Source organism: Mesoplodon bidens (genome assembly GCF_964165515.1).
Source record: "Mesoplodon bidens genome assembly, chromosome: 8".
In the NCBI taxonomy this organism is placed as follows: Eukaryota; Metazoa; Chordata; class Mammalia; order Artiodactyla; family Ziphiidae; genus Mesoplodon; species Mesoplodon bidens.
The window spans coordinates 101,567,827-101,582,474 of NC_138165.1; the positions used below are offsets into that span (position 1 = coordinate 101,567,827).

General features: G+C 36.3%; 1 long non-coding RNA gene across 5 annotated transcripts in view; it reads right to left on the reverse strand.

Annotated features, from left to right (window-relative positions):
• Window positions 1-9,786: 9,786 nt before the first annotated feature.
• LOC308621430 overlaps window positions 9,787-14,648 on the reverse strand; it is a 116,047-nt gene continuing 111,185 nt past the window's right edge. The window contains exons 5-6 of one of the 5 annotated variants that reach the window (XR_014016455.1): window positions 12,084-12,245; window positions 9,787-10,495 (exon numbers count right to left, since the gene is read on the reverse strand). This is a non-coding gene — a long non-coding RNA (uncharacterized lncRNA). The remainder of the gene's footprint in view (window positions 10,496-12,083; window positions 12,246-14,648) is intronic. The other 4 variants (XR_014016456.1, XR_014016457.1, XR_014016458.1 and 1 more) reach the window with 4 other exon arrangements.

Genomic DNA, 14,648 nt, shown 5'->3' on the forward strand with positions numbered 1-14,648 from the left:
CATCTGACTTGTGAAAATGCACTGACTTTGAATCGCAAGGGATATGGTCAGGGTATCCACATTTTTATTTAAGGGTATCGGGTACTTCTTATGTTTAAGACTCAAAGCTATAGATTGTATCTTTACAATAGAGATACATGTACAGCCCCTGAGAATAGAGATTGTTCAAAAGTTCAAATGATTTAGTTCCCTTTCTGTGAATGTATGTTTTCTTGGCTTTTCCAGAGGTGTTTCCTAGATCAATGAATTCAAATTAGCTATTAATACAATTGTAACTCCACACCTTCCACCTGCATATTATTTGGTAGCTGCTAAAGAACTTTTGTATATATTCTCTCATCTAAGCCTGTGAGACTTCCCTGAGACCAGCAAGCCAGGTACAAATTTACATGTGAGAAAAGGAAGGCTCTGGGACATGAAATTACTCAGTTATTAACACATAGAAAGTAGTTGGTCAGCTGTCTAGAGAGTCTAATTCTTACTCTTGTCTTATTTTTGGCAGCTTCTCCAGTTCCATCAAGAGTTGAAAGAGTATACTGTAAGCCAAATTTTTGAGACCACTTTCCCTGAGCAAATGTCCAGCTGATATCTGAGAATTAAATCTGAGCAGAGGTAGCCATTGCTATAGTAATTCCCCCAGTTCATATTTGGCTGTAGCCTCAGACTTGTTGCTTTCACCTAAAACTCTCCTTTAAAAACAAAAGTTGGAGCCATGGTGATATAGAGGAAAAGGCCTGCCAAGGTGAAAACGGAGGGCTTTTCTCCCATCCTTTATCATCCCTCACCACACATGACCCAGGTCAGTGTCACCTGACATCTCTAGTCAACTACAGGGGCAGCCAATGTAGAAAACATCGAGAATAAACTCTCCAACACACTGGGATATAATTCCTGCCATTATTTTTATTGATTTGAGTTTGCTTTAGTTTTATTTTTCTCCCTTTCTTTTTCCCTTTCTTCCTTTCTTTCCTTCTTTCTTTCTTTCTTCCTCTCTTTCTTTCTTTCTCTCTTTCTTTCTTTCTTTCCCCCTTTCTCTCTTCCTCCTTTTCCTTTCCTTTCTGTTTATTTATTTTCTTTATTCTTTACTCCTTTCTTACAATGAATTTTACTTTTAACGGAACAGGATTTTGAGATGTGTTAATTAATAGTTTTGAAATTAAGGATATTATATTCACTTTCAATCCTCTATTTAAGATCCAGAAACCTATGAAAAACCCACTCCTTTTTATTAAAGTAGAAAAATGGTTTATTTTGTAAGTTATTTTAGATTGCATTTTATCATAGAAATTTAAACATCAATTAAAAGCAAATTATTTACATTATGAATTATCACAAACCTAAAATAAACATCTCTCTAGATAGCATTTACATATCTCCCTTGGACAAACATGTAATATACAATACCAATAGGAGAAAGTTTGTATTAAAAATAAGCATTGTATATGTTTCTTACTGTCTTTAACACATCAAAATTATAGTTTGTTTCCAACAAGTAAGTAGCCAGATAGCTTCAGAATTAGAGGTTTGAAAAATACTGTCAAAGGATGTTCTCATTAATTCTCTCAGCTCCTGCTAAAAGTTACAGGAGTAAAAACGTGAAAATTGAATAAGAGAATATCCCATGGAACATTCTTATAAAAAGTGAAAGTGCCAAAGAAGAGTAGTAGCTACGTTATTTTTGATTTTTAAAAATATATTAGAGAGATTGTTATTCCCTCATCACCACATCTGACTACATTCAAAGAGCTTAATGAAAGAGATGAGTCTATCTGTTACATTAAAAAAAAAGAATTTTGTACAAGCATGTACTGTGAAAGAGATAAACAAATTACTTTCATACAGTGCTATGTCAAAGAGATTAATTCTGGCACAGATGTACTTGTTGGCACTGGCTATAATACAAGTATTGTATATTTCCCTCAAAATTGCTAGTATTCTACCAAATAAATAAATGCCATTTTTAAAAGGCCAAGGAACTTGAGGAAACTAATAAACATCAGAAAGCAAGAATGCATGTATTTATCTGGTCGTTTATTTTAAAACTCAGAGTTAACATGCATTACATATTAGGTAGTATCACTGTTTAACTGTTTTTATAGGTCAAAGTGGGTAACTATCAGCAATTCATGTGGTTCAACCTAATAGAATATCTATTATCAGGTAACAGCATTCTTGATTAATTGCCCAAGTAACATAGATGACATAGTACAAGCTCAAAACTGCAAAGTAATAGGAGGTTGACCTACAATATTCAAATGCGTTCCAAGGTCGAATTAATCTTATACTCTAGTTACAAAATCTTTTATTGGCTATTATCCACTTTGTTGGTTTCTTGCCTGTTATTCGATTGCTTTGTCCAAATCAAGTTCACTTTTGGCTTAAAACATTTATAGGCATACATGTGATATTATGTACACAACAATAACTTTCTTTTAGTCATGATGATACCAGTTCCATGTTGGTCATGGCTTCATAAAAACTTATTTCTGTATCTTATTCAAGTGGTGGTGGTGTGAAAAAAGTTTCCAAAAGGAAAATTACATTTTATGTGTTGTCCTTAATGACATGTTCTTATTAAGTCATCTCACCTCCCTAATTTAGTGTGGTATGGAAAGCATCTAAGAAAATAATGATTAAGGGTCTTACTTGAAATGAGAGAACTAAATTCTGTTAGGCTATCTAAAAGAGACAAAGCCACAGACATTAAAACAAGAGGAGTTATAAGTTAGGGACCATCTTTACACAATATTATGAAAGAAAGGATGTGTGCTGGGTGTTCTCTGAAGCTCTCTCACCTACCTAAACTCTATCTGGCAGAGTATTCTCTACTCTTTTCTACCCTGCTCTCACCAATGTCCTCGGGTTTCATGTTGGTTTAGACCCATGGCAAGCATCGGGAAGAGACTAAAGAACAGTAATGTGGGATAGGGTGAAGGAATTATCTCTCCACACAGCCTGCTTCTAGTCCCTTCCAGGCTTGCTGCACTTCAGCAGATTCTGTTTTCTTCCAGGTCTCAGCTTCAAGTGAAAGGCCCTTCTTCCACAGGTTTCATTTATGTAAGATTCTAATGACACTGTCCCCTCTCCTTCCCACTTCAGTCCTAAGAATGATAATGGCTTCATTCTGGTGCGAGTTTCTGAGTGTGTCACTAACATTTGTTTGTTTCCTTATACCTACTTATACCTCTGTAATTTAGATTATTTTCAGCTAAACTCTTTGATGATGTTATGTGTTTATTTACAATACTTGGAAAGCACAGCTTTTTATTTGTTTGTTATAAGCTTCGAATACTGTTTGCAATATTTATAATATTATAAGTAAGCAGGCAAACAAACAAATACATACATTACAAGAAATGGACATTACAAGCAGTTGAGAAGACTTCTGGAAATGCTTTAGTCTGACACGTGGGAAAACTTTTAAAGCAGTGGTTTTACTGTATTATTTTCAGATAATTTTTTGGGTTTAATTTTAGTAATATATTTTATTTAACCAAGTATTCCAAAATATTACTATTTCATCATGTAAAAATCAGTATAAAATTATTAATGAGGTATATTACATTTTTTACATGAAGTCTTTGAAACCCAGAATGTATTTTATACTTACAGCACAGCCCCTGGAGGGCTTGGTAAGACACTTGTATTACAGAGAGAGAAATAAATTCTGAACATTGAGAAATTTGCCATTTCAGTCTTGGAGGCCCACTGGTCAAAGGTATACCATGACATCTCCTTCAAAACAAACAACAAATTGCTATATCTTGCTTCCTTTACCACAAAGTAAAAAATATCAACACCTACTATGCCCCAGAGTAATTTTTTTATTGAGGTATAATCAATTCACAATATTAGTTTCAGGTGTACAACATATTGATTCAATATTTTTATAGATTATACTCCATTAAAAGTTATTACTAGATAATGGCTATATTTCCCTGTACTGTACAATATATCCCTGTTGCTATTTATTTTATGCATAGTAGTTTGTGTCTCTTAATCCCATACCCCTATCTTGTCCCTCCCCAATTCCCTCTCCTCACTGGTAACCACTAGCTTGTTCTCTATATTTGTGACTCTGTTTCTGTTTTGTTATATGCATTTGTTTGTTTTATTTTTTAGTTATACATATAAGTATTAACAAAGAGTATTTGTCTTTCTTTATGGATGAGTAATATTCCATTGTGTGTGTGTGTGTGTATATGTATATATATATATATATATATATATATATATATATATATATATATATATATATATATATATATATATATATATATATATATATATACCACACCTTCTTTATCCATTCATCTATTGATGGACACATGTTGCTTCCATATCTTGGATATTAAAAATAATATAATGCTGCTATGAACATTGGGGTTCATGTATCTTTCTGTTACATACCCAGCAGTGGAATTGCTGGATCATACAGTACTTCTATATTAGTTTTTTGAGGAACTTCCATGCTGTTTCCCATTGTGGCTGCATCAACTTACATTCCCACTAACAGTGTACTAGGATTCCATTTTTTCTACATCGTCACCAACATTTGTTATTTGTGCACTTTTTGATGTTAACCATTTTGACAGGTTTGAGGTGATATCTCATTGTGGTTTTGATTTGTATGTCTCTGATGATTAGAGATTTTTAACTTTTTTTTTGGTATATACTGAATGTATACTTTATTTACTTATTTATTACAAATATTACCATGTATGCATCGTTATTCTTAATTAATATTTAAGGCATTTTTTTATTTTAACATCTTTATTGGAGTATAATTGCTTTACAATGGTGTGTTAGTTTCTGCTGTATAACAAAGTAAATCAGCTATACATATACATATATCCCCATATCCCGTCCCTCTTGTGTCTCCCTCCCACCCTCCCTATCCCACCCCTCTAGGTGGTCACACATCACCGAGCTGATCTCCTTGTGCTATGCAGCTGCTTCCCACTATCTACCTATTTTACATTTGGTAGTGGGTATATGTCCATACCACTCTCTCACTCCGTCCCAGCTTACCCTTCCCCCTCCCCATGTCCTCAACTGCATTCTCTATGTTTGCATCTTTATTCCTGTCCTGCCCCTAGGTTCTTCAGAAGCTTTTTTTTTTTTTTTAGGCTCCATATATATGTGTTAGCATACAGTATTTCTTTTTCTCTTTCTGACTTACTTCACTCTGTATGACAGACTGTAGGTCCATCCGCCTCACTACAAATAACTCAATTTTGTTTCTTTTTATGTCTGAGTAATATTCCATTGTATATATGTGCCACATCTTCTTTATCCATTCTAGAGATTTTGAGCATTTTTTATGTGCCTGTTGCTGTCTGTATGTCTTCTTTGGAAAAATGTCTTTTCAGGCTTTCTGCTCATTTTTTAATTGGGGTGTTTGGTTTTTTTAATATTGAGTTGTATGAGCTATTTATGGATTTTGGATATCAATCGTTTATCAGTCATATCATTTGTAAATAGTTTCTCCCATTCAGTAGTTTGTCTTTTCATTTTTTCAATAGTTTCCTTTGCTGTGCAAAAGCTTTTAAGTTTAATTAGGTCCAATTTGTTTATTTTTGCTTTTCTTTTCCCCACCTTAGGAAACAGATCTGAATAAACATTGTTACAATTTATGTCAAAAAGTGCTCTGCCTATGTTCTCTCCTAGTTTTATGGTTTCAAGTCTTACATTTAGTTCTTGAATCCATTTTGAGTTCATTTTTTGTATATGGTGTAAGAAAATGTTCTAATTTCACTTTTTTACCCATAACGGTCCAGTTTTATCAGCACTACTTATTAAAGAGACTGTTTTTTCTCCATTGTATATTCTTGCTTCCTTCGTTGTAGATTAACTGACCCTAGGCATGTGGGTTTATTTCTGGGCTCTCTATTTTGTTCCACTTATCTATGTCTCTACTTTTGTGCCAGTACCATGTTGTTTTGATTACTCTAGCTTTGTAGTATAGTCTGACATCAGGGAGTCTGATTCCTCCAGCTTTACTCTTTTATCTCAAGATTGCTGTGGCAAGTCAAGGGTTTTCTCTTATTCTTTCACCTGAAACAAATTCCTCTATCTTCTCATTTCGCTTAACTTTGTCTATATGAAATTAGGTGGAACAGTTACCCATTGCAGTCTTGAAGGGGTGTCCTTGTGTGGGAGCATCATTATGCAGTCTGCATGTGCCCAGTGGCTTTGGTAGGAGAGCTGGATTTGATGTGAACAAAAGTCGCATCTTTCCTCAGAGTGTGCTGGCGGCTATCGTCTTGGTAGGAAGTGGGGCTGGAGATGGTGGGGCTGAGGTCAGAGTTAGGTATGAACTGGAGCTTCTCCTATGCCCAGAGGTCATCACTGCCTATTGAGTATGGGACCAGGTCTTCAGAGTAGAAACCCCGAGGGTCAGATCTGAGCTGGTTCTATTCCCCTTAAGTGTGTGCTCTCCCACTCCCAGCACCAGCATCCCTGTCCCAGAGGGAAGCAGTGTTGGATCAAGAGGGGCTAGTGTGGCTGTTTGGTGTGGGTATGGGTATGGGCTGTGTGGCCCTGGCTGCAGTCAGTGACCCACACTGCTTCTGATGCAGTGTCTGTGTAAGTGCCAGTATTGGCTGCCCTCACCCTATTCAGATGCCCCTCTGGGTCTGAGCTGCTTTTGTGCCTCACAGCTGCTTTTGAGCCTCCCCTTAGCCCCTGTAGCCTTCACTCTAATGTGGAGCTACAATCAGGAAGCAAGTGGGACCAGAATGGTTGCTTGGGGCAGGCTGGGTCATGTGTCAGGATGGTCACCAGAAACCTACCAGCAATGCATGCAGTTTCAATCCTTCCTCTTTGCCCTATTTTGGGAGTAAGGAAGTATGTGTGCACTCCTCACAGCAGAGTCCAGGCTTCCCACAGCCTTCCTATTAGCACCCCTGGCCCTCCAACCAGACAAGAAGATTCATTTTTCCCCCAGGGCTGAAGTGCCCAATATGTGGCTTGAACCACTTACTCCCCAGACAGAGGATGTCTACCCATATAACCCCCTCTTCTTCTTAGTCTCTCCCCAGGGCACAGGTCCCCAACTAATCACCTCTCTTCCCTTCCTACTTGATCCCATGTGTATCTTTCTTATAGCCTGGGTTGTACAGGAGTCTGTCTTCCAGTCTCCAGTTAGTTTTCAGTGAGAAGTGTTCCACATGTAGATGTATTTTTGATGTATTCATGGGGGGAGGTGAGCTCTGCTTCCTCCTAGTCTGCCACATTGATCTCCCCCCCCAGTGATTTTTTTTTTGGTTATAAGATTAGTCAAGAAGTTATCAAAAAGGAGAAATTTGATTATAGTATCTTCATTCATTCAAGACGTAACTAATAATACAGCTACAAATACGGTGGATAATGCCTAGCCTCGTGAAGGTTATTATCATGCTGGCAATTAAGTCTTTAAACAAATAATTACACATATGGTACATTGTTATATCTATTAAGAGAGAAATACAGTGGAAACTAATCTGGGTAGAAGGTAATGACTTATAAACTGAAAACTGAAGGATGTATTAACTAGGTGCAGAAAAAAAAAGCAAAAGCAACCCAGATCTGCATGAAGTCTCTGTGATGTGAAGGAGCACAAGGTAATTGAACCACTGAAAGGAGTCCAAGGTGACAATATCACAGAGAGATAAGTAAGATATGGTAAGGTATGAGACTAAGATTGCAATGAGAGTGATATAATTTCAAGACCTTGTGGTTAAAGATTTTAGAGGTTATTCTAGGAGCAATGGTAAACCATTGATTGATATTAGAATAGGGGCAACATGATAAAATCTGAGTTTGTAAAGACAACTGTGGCTGCTTAGAGAAGAAAGAAAAAAGAGGTAGGATGTTGAGGCAGCAACAGTGGATAAGAGGATACCAAGTAAAATACAATATTGATTTAGAATAGGATGTTACATATGGAGAGATGTAAGCAAAACCGAGGGAATGGCGATTAACTGAGTATGGTTGGAGATAGAAGGAGATATCAGAGATGATAACCAGGATTCCACATTGAACAGAATATTTGATGATGGTGTAATCTATTGAGATGGAGAATCCTGGGTAAAGAGAAGGTTTGTGGTGAAAGAGAACGGATTTGATTTTGAAAAGTTGAGTTTGAGGTATTTAACACACGGACCAAGTCAGCAGTTGAGTTTGAGAGATGTAAGGATAAGACATTGCCTAGAAAAAGAGAACTGAGGGAAGGGTCTAGCTCAGGGTGGAATGTCAACCTTTGAAGATTGAGTAGAAGAGGAAGAGACAGCTAGGGAGAGCAGCAAGGAGTGATCAGGGAGTTGAATGAAAATGAGAAGTTTCTGGTGTCAGTGGAGTCAAAGCAAGAAATTCTTCCAAGAACAATCAAATGCCTTGGATGTGGTTGAGATTTTAACTAAGATAATGAAAGATCACTTTTTGGATTTTGTGATACTGCGGTCATTGGTGGCATTAGCGTGGTCAGTTTTGGAGTGGAAAGTGGAAGCAGAAGACAATTTGCAGCTCAGTAAGTGGAGACAATGAGTAGAGACAACTCCTAAAATGCTTGACTGAGAGAAAAGAGTAAAGAGCAGAAGTGGGAAGCGACATAAAATAGAAGGAGTTTTTTTTTTTTTTTTTTTTTTAAGATAAGCAAGTTTATCTGAGTTAAGAATGTTCAAGTAGGATAACAAGTTGAAGACTCAGGAGATGCCAGGTAATGTAAAGTACAGTCGATAAAGTAAAGATTTCTGAGATGGCAGGAAGGGAAGGATTTGAGCAAAAGTGAAGGAACTGGGCGTGGACAGAAGATGGTGTATTATCCTCATTGTAGTAGATAGGTACATTTGGTTTCAGGAATTGAAAGCCTTCCTCTCTGGGAGTTTATACTTTATCTGTAAGGCAAGAAGTATTCAATTACTGAGAGTGAAAAAGGGTGGGAGGCTAGAGGTTTGACAATACTGTGGAGTAATGAAATAAACAGGTTAAATGGAATTATAAGTCATTTAGAAAAAAGTAGCAGGATTGCCAAGCAACGCTGAAGTTTCATTTAACTTTAGTGACCATAAATTTAGAAGTACCAATCGGATAAGTTTTGTACAGTGCTTTTTCAACAAAGTGCAGTGTGCCCAACAAGGGAGCACTGTTGCCCCAATGACAGAGAACCTCTCATCTCCTGCTACATCTCTGTGAGAATTTGTGTATATCCCTGTAAATCACCATACCCATCCATGCACCCATGTACTGACACCATATAAAGATGAGTCTCTAAGAGTCTTATCCTCAAAAAGAGTCTCGAAGCCACTTTCCCAACCCATTTCTTATTCACAAACTATTTATTGGACCTTGGGATCATTTTGTGTTTGCAGCCACGGTTCACCTCTCAAACACTAATTTACATTGCTTCCACCTGTGATGATCATTCAGATTGTCCTTCAGCATGTGCTATCTCATGCACGCATAAAGGAAATAGTTCTCATGTGAAAATTAGGAGTGCTCTTTAGTCACTGACCTAAGCCTATGAACAGGGTAAATAACTCAGTTACGCTGTCTGTACAACCCAGACTTCTTGTTTACCTTCTTCCAACACATCTTTCCTGTTACCTTAGGGTTAATAATGTTATTCGTTATTTCTAAAAACAAACCCCCCATAGAAATGCCCTATCTAATATAGGTTTTCCAATCCTGAAATCAAATTTGAGACCAATTCAAAGCTTGTCTAATATCGAGTGAGGGAAGGAGACTCTATAGAGGATTTGAATCAAGTTATTCTGAAGTGATCCTCTGAGAATTCACTCACTAGATCCAAGGACTAAAAGGGACCAAGAAAGAGGAGAGCAGGTAAACCTTGTTTCAAGTAGACCCAAACTGTACAAATGTTAGCTTTTCAAGCCTTCTCAAGAAAGTGAACTTTAAACATTTAGGCACCATGGCTTCCTTTTGAAATCTGATGAAATTTACAAATACTCTTCCTGAAAAATGCACACACAAACATATGCATATGAATTTTTTATTACAGTTTTAAGAGTTTCCCAGATACCCTAAGTATCATTCATGGGTACTGGTTCACAGCTCTCCAAGTAAATGATCAGTATTCAGAGGAAAACCAGCACATTCTTGAGATTTCTTCAATCAGGCATTCTCACCCTAACCCTGCAAACCACTCAGAATTAAATTTGTCCCAAGAGGTGTGGGGGAGAAAAATAATCACCCTCCACATTTTAATAATACCTGTCTTAACAAGGTAGCATGTTTCTCATAATCCAGAATTCAAAAATTAGAGTAAATCTTTACATTTTTTAATGATACATATTGAAAATTTTAACATGATTTTTAATTAATTATCATAATTCAGGAGTTACTCCATTGAAAAACTTGTAGAGATGGAAATGAAATTAGAGAATCACAAATCCATGCTGGAGATGTAGATTCTGGGTAGGCTTACCAAGCATCTTGGTTTGTACAGGAAGTGTTCCCAGGATATAGGATTTTCAGCACTAAACCCAGCAAATCTCTGGAAAACAGAGACAAATTGGTCATTCAATAGGCAGATGACTTTGTTCACTCTTAACCAATGTAGCATGGCACAGAAAACTAGCCTCTGGCCTAATCAATTCAAATCTGTGCTTAGGAAAAATTACAAGGGGTAATAATAAAATTTATTGTAAGTTTACTTTGTGATAGGCAGAGATTAACACTTCCATGTGGAATATCACTTTTAAATCTAACTTATAATAGAGGTATTATTATTGCTACATCTTAAGGATGAGATTCAGTAATTAGTCCAGGGTCAGGTAGTGAGCAAGTAGAAAGTCCAGCATTCAAACACAAGAAACCTGACTCCTGGGCTTGAGATTTTTTTGTTTTTTGTTTTTTTTAACATCTTTATTGCAATATAATTGCTTTACAATGTTGTGTTAGTTTCTGCTGTATAACAAAGTGAATCAGCTATATGTATACATATAACCTCATATCCCCTCCCTCTTGCGTCTCCCTCCCACCCTCTCTATCCCACCCCTCTAGGTGGTCACGAGGCACCAAATTGATCTCCCTGTGTGATGCAGCTGCTTCCCACTAGCTCTCTATTTTATATTTGATAGTGTATATATGTCAGTGCTACTCTCTCACTTCGTCCCAGCTTACCCTTACTCCTCCCCGCGTCCTCAATACATTCTCTATGTCTGCATCTTTATTCCTGCCCTGCCCCTAGGTTCATCAGAACCTTTTTTGTTTGTTTGTTTAGATACCATTTATATGTGTTAGCATACAGTATTTGTTTTTCTCTTTCTGACTTACTTCACTCTGTATGACAGACTCTAGGTCCATCCACCTCACTACAAATAACTCAATTTTGTTTCTTTTTATGTCTGAGTAATATTCCATTGTATATATGTGCCACATCTTCTTTATCTGTTCATCTGTTGATAGACACTTAGGTTGCTTCCATGTCCTGGCTATTGTAAATAGTGCTTCAATGAACATTGTGGTACATGATTCTTTTTGAATTATGGTTAGATTTCTTGACTATTACTGTTTGAAAATACAGTAACTATCCTATTAAAAACCCAAGGTTGTTTTAAAAACCTTTGAGAACACATGAGGATATTTAGGTTTGTGCTGAAGAATGGACAGTTTAAATATAAGGACAAAGATATTCACCTCTATAGAGACAATAGAGATTATTTCTAATTAATTCTTCCCCCAAACCTTTTTTTCTACCAAACACAGCATGAGTCTCATGTATATTTTGAAAAACATGCTCTTAATGTCCAAGCGTAAACTGGACAACCATCTATTGGGCTGTTATATAATAGATTTATTCATCATGTGAGTATGAATTGATGACTACTAATAACCTTTCCAGTTAGAATTTCTCTAAGTCTGTGAATTTCTAAACTTATACAAACTCTTAATTTTCAAAATGTCATTTCCAATTCTATACATAATTTAAATGCAGAATTAAACCCTACTGGCATTTATGAATCAGGCTAGGGCATTCCACTTATTTCTACAGCAGCAAGTATTTGAAATGTTGGAAAGGCTTGGGAACTGTGTGAGATGAGGAGCTTCCCCAGATGCAGATAAAATATAAATGACCTTACTTTTAAAGTAAGGCCAACCAAAAGAAGACACCATCTGTAAAATTTTTAAATCAGGTATTCATCATTTCAATTTTAAGAATATAAAGGTAACCCAGATGGATGATTCATTGGGACAACATCACTGAAGGCAATCTGGTCTTATATTGAATACACCTGCTGGACCTGGAAGGGAGACAGAATAAGCAGAAGAATTTTTATCTTCCAATATTATCCAGAAATATTACAGTAAAAATAGTTGGCAACTTTTTTCTATACAGTCCAAATTGAATGAAGATGTCTGGCTTTGTTTCATTTTATTTCTCTTTTTAGGATGTGTCCACAATGGAAATTCTCAAACTGACCTTGCTAGCTACAATCATATTTCAGTCAAATGGTATGCTTCACTAAATAAAAGAAAACAAAGGTTTAAAAGTGTTTGGTTTAATCATTCAAAGATTAAACTCATCAATCACTCAGTAGAATCAACTGTTTATGTATGTAAACATAGCTTTTATTTTAAAAATTCTCAGAGAGAATTGAATTTACATGAGGAAAAAGGATAGGCAACATTGATTATAGTTAAGAAAAAATACAACTTTTAAGATGAGCAGTAAGTAAAATTATTAGGAAGTGAGGAGGGGGAAAAGGAGGAATTGGTTTTAACTTCCAGCTCTGATTTGACTCTCCTTTCCAATCACTTAGCATTTCTCATACCCCTTTCCTTTTTCTATTATATGGAAATTAGAAGGAAAAATGATATGTTCAAAAGGAATAAAGAAGACAAGTTGTCTAAAGAAAGAAAAGGATAAATAAAGTTGGAGTCTTGTCCTGGAGCTCTCTTCCTACATGAAAAGTTTGAGGAGCATCATTTCATTCAAGGAAACAGGGTATTTTGTCAGCATGGTGCTCCCTGATTTTTTTACTGCTAGCATTTCACTCACCACTGGCACCAGCTGGAGTCAACCCAAAGCATGCTTCCTCCCCAGAACCTGCTAAACTACCATGATGTTCCCAGCATGGCTCATCCTCTTACCATCTACCTCCATCCTGGGTGTAGATGATTTAGGAGCTTTGGGAAGCTGGGATAGAATCACATTTTCAGTTTTGTTCCTGTTAATACTTTTTAAATTATGTCAGTTTACCTGCTTTTCATCTCCTTCTCTTGTGTCAGATTATTGCTAAAATGCCACATTCTCAGGGAAATTTTCCCTGACATTTAAAACATCAGCATCCACCACTACTCAGCTTCCTACTCTTCATTCTGCTTGTTTTTCTCTCACATTGATTATTATTGAATGTATCATGTATGCTCATAAGTAAGTTTATAAGTAAATTTACCTATTGCTTTTCTCTCCCTACCCTGTTCATTTCCATTAAAATCCACAAGGCAGACACTTTCATATGTCTTATCTATTGCTGTGGCTGTGAACTTGGCACATAGTAGGCACACAGTAAATGTCAATTACTGGAATTAATTATTTGTCTTGGCCCCTATATTTGGGTCATAGCAGAAGCATCCTACATTGGTTACCCCTATCTCTTTGAGGGCAACAGATAATATAATGATGAATATAGGGCCCATGTGTGACAGGGAGATACAGCCTGGATTTTGGAGGTTGGAGACCTGGTTTTGTATAACTACTACAACCTGAGCATTGAACTCTGAGCTTTAACTCTGTAAAGTGAGAATTAAAATCATACCTTCTTTTCATCTCAAATAATTTATTTGAAAAATGCATACATAGTAAAATTTTATAGAAATATTGGTTATTTCTGTTTAACAAGAAAATCTGCCTGCTTTATCTGAAGTAGTAAGTAGCATATGGGAGGCTACAAGTTGTATTAAGACATATCTTTCTTGGATATGATCTATGGTACTAACTGGCTGCACACCTGAAAGAATTTACTTATGTTCTCAAGCAGTCCTCTTTCTCGAATCTCTAAGTTTAGAGATTTAGTTGGCCATTGTAGCTAAATTATATAATATCATCTATCTTTTCTACATAATGCTATGGTGAACTAAAATAATTGCAACTTTATATTCAGTATGCATTTTTCATATCATATGAGCTGTTCTTTAGCAAATGCACTTTAAAATTTGAGAAGGAAGTCATTCTTTGGTATGTTTATTGTCAGTTGAGAACAATTAGTGTGGTAAGCTTATTGTCTGGAGGGAAAATTGTTATTTGACTTTATAGAATATCCTACTTTTCATACCATGGGTATAACACTTCATTTTAGAAATGTGGTACCCTAATATTGTAGGAGCATGAAAAGGAGGCAATTTCAGCCACTCCTTAAGAATCATGAGCTCAGAGGACATCTAAAAAGTCTTTAAGGAACAAAAAACCTGGAAATGGGGTGGGGGGGAATGGCTGGATGTTTTTAACCTTTTATTTGAAGTCCTTCTGACTTCCCTTCTCACTTGATTTAGATTCATTGCTCAGTATTAATTCTGAGGCTAAGGAAAAATAGGCTGCAGGAGAGGTTACAACAAGCTGAGAAGCAGATAAGTCTATATAACTACACTCTAAAGCTCATGGAAAATTTCAGTGTCATTTATTTTCATGAGTCATGATGTCTCCT